At 35.7% G+C, this 2,093-nt stretch overlaps 1 non-coding gene across 1 annotated transcript; it reads right to left on the bottom strand.

Annotated features, from left to right (window-relative positions):
- Positions 1-1,555: 1,555 nt before the first annotated feature.
- LOC130977891 (small nucleolar RNA R71) lies at positions 1,556-1,663 on the bottom strand. The gene has a single exon (XR_009085563.1). It is a non-coding gene; the product is annotated as a small nucleolar RNA R71 (small nucleolar RNA).
- Between the last annotated feature and the right edge of the window lie 430 nt (positions 1,664-2,093).

The following is a 2,093-nucleotide window of genomic DNA, read 5'->3' as shown; positions in this document are numbered from 1 at the left end:
ATACAAACTTCTAAGTTTGGTGTCTTGCATGCATTGTTTATTTGATCTTAGTTTCATTTTGATTATTCCTCATTATTAAAAATCCAAAAATTTTTTAATTTGTGTCTTTTCAAGTCTATAATACAGAGAATTGAAGATTCAGAACATACAGCAGAAGAATTACACAGAAAAAGCTGGGCGTTCAAAATGCCCAGTGAGGAAGGAAAACTGGCGTTTAAACGCCAGCCAGGGTGCCTGGCTGGGCGTTTAACACCCAAAAGGGGTGAGTTTTGGGCCTTAAACACCAGAATGTATACCATTCTGGGCGTTTAACGCCAGGATGGCACAAGAGGGAAGATTTTGTTTTTAATTCAAATTTTTTTTAAGTTTTCAAAATTTTTCAAAATCAAATCTTTTTCAAATCATATCTTTTCAATCATATATTTTCAAAATCAATTTCTTTCCATTTTCAAAAATACTTGCTAACAATTAGTGATTTGATTCAATATTTCAATTATGTTACCTTTTCTGTTGAGAAAGGTTTAATGTCTGAATCATATCTTTCTTGTTAGCCAAGTCATTAATTTTCAAAATCAAATCTTTTTAAATTGTTTTTCAAATCATATTTTCTCAATCATATCTTTTTAAAACTATATCTTTTCAATCATATCTTTTTAATCACATCTTTTTCAAAATAGTTTTCAATCATATCTTTTTGATTTCTAATTTCAAAATCTTTTTCAAAAATCACTTTATTTCTTTCCCAATCATATTTTTCGAAAATCATTCTTCAAAATTTTCAAAATATTTTTAAAATCTTTTTAATGTATTTTCGAAAATTTCTTCCCCTCTTCTCACATCCTTCTATTTATGGACTAACACTCCTCCTCAATGAACAATTCGAACTCTATCCCTCTTGATAAGTTCGAATTCTTCTACCTCCTCCTTCTATTTTTCTTTTCCTCTGACACCTCAAGGAATCTCTATACTGTGACATAGAGGATTCCATATTTTCTTGTTCTCTTCTCTTTCATATGAGCAGGAGCAAAGACAAAAGCATTCTTGTTGAGGCTGACCCTGAACCTGAAAGGACCTTGAAGCAAAAGCTAAGAGAAGCTAAAGCACTACTCTATGTAGAGGACCTAACAGAAATCTTCAAACAAGAAGAAGACATGGCAGTCGAAAACAACAACAATGCCAACAATGCAAGGAAGGTGCTGGGTGACTTTACTGCACCTACTCCTGACTTCTATGGGAGAAGCATCTCTATCCCCGCCATTGGAGCAAACAACTTTGAGCTTAAGCCTCAATTAGTTTCTCTAATGCAACAGAATTGCAAGTTCCATGGACTTCCATTGGAAGATCCTCATTAGTTTTTAGCTGAGTTCTTGCAAATCTGTGACACTGTCAAGACCAATGGGGTTGACCCTGAGGTCTACAGACTTATGCTATTCCCTTTTGCTGTAAGAGACAGAGCTAGGATGTGGTTGGACTCACAACCTAAAGAAAGCCTGAACTCTTGGAAAAAGCTAGTTAATGCCTTCTTGGCAAAGTTTTTTCCACTCAAAAATTGAGTAAGCTTAGAGTGGAAGTTCAAACCTTCAAACAGAAGGAAGGTGAATCCCTCTATGAAGCTTGGGAAAGATACAAACAATTGATCAGAAAGTGTCCCTCTGACATGCTTCCTGAATGGAGCATCATAGGTATCTTCTATGATGGTCTGTCTGAACTGTCCAAGATGTCATTGGATAGCTCTGCTGGAGGATCTCTTCATTTGAAGAAGATGCCTACAGAAGCTCAAGAACTCATTGAAACTGTTGTAAATAACCAATTCATGTACACCTCTGAAAGGAATCCAGTGAACAATAGAACGAATCAGAAGAAATGAGTTCTTGAGATTGATACTCTGAATGCCATATTGGCTCAGAACAAAATATTGACTCAGCAAGTCAATATGATTTCTCAAAGTCTGTCTGGAATGCAAGCTGCACCAGGCAGTACTAAGGACGCTTCATCTGAAGAAGAAGCTTATGATCTTGAGAACCCTTCAATGGAAGAAGTGAATTACATGGGAGAGCCCTATGGAAACACCTATAATCCTTCATGGAGAAATC

The sequence above is a fragment of the Arachis stenosperma genome, chromosome 4 (genome assembly GCF_014773155.1).
Source record: "Arachis stenosperma cultivar V10309 chromosome 4, arast.V10309.gnm1.PFL2, whole genome shotgun sequence".
Classification (NCBI taxonomy): domain Eukaryota; kingdom Viridiplantae; phylum Streptophyta; class Magnoliopsida; order Fabales; family Fabaceae; genus Arachis; species Arachis stenosperma.
This window is presented reverse-complemented; position numbering and strand designations above follow the sequence as displayed.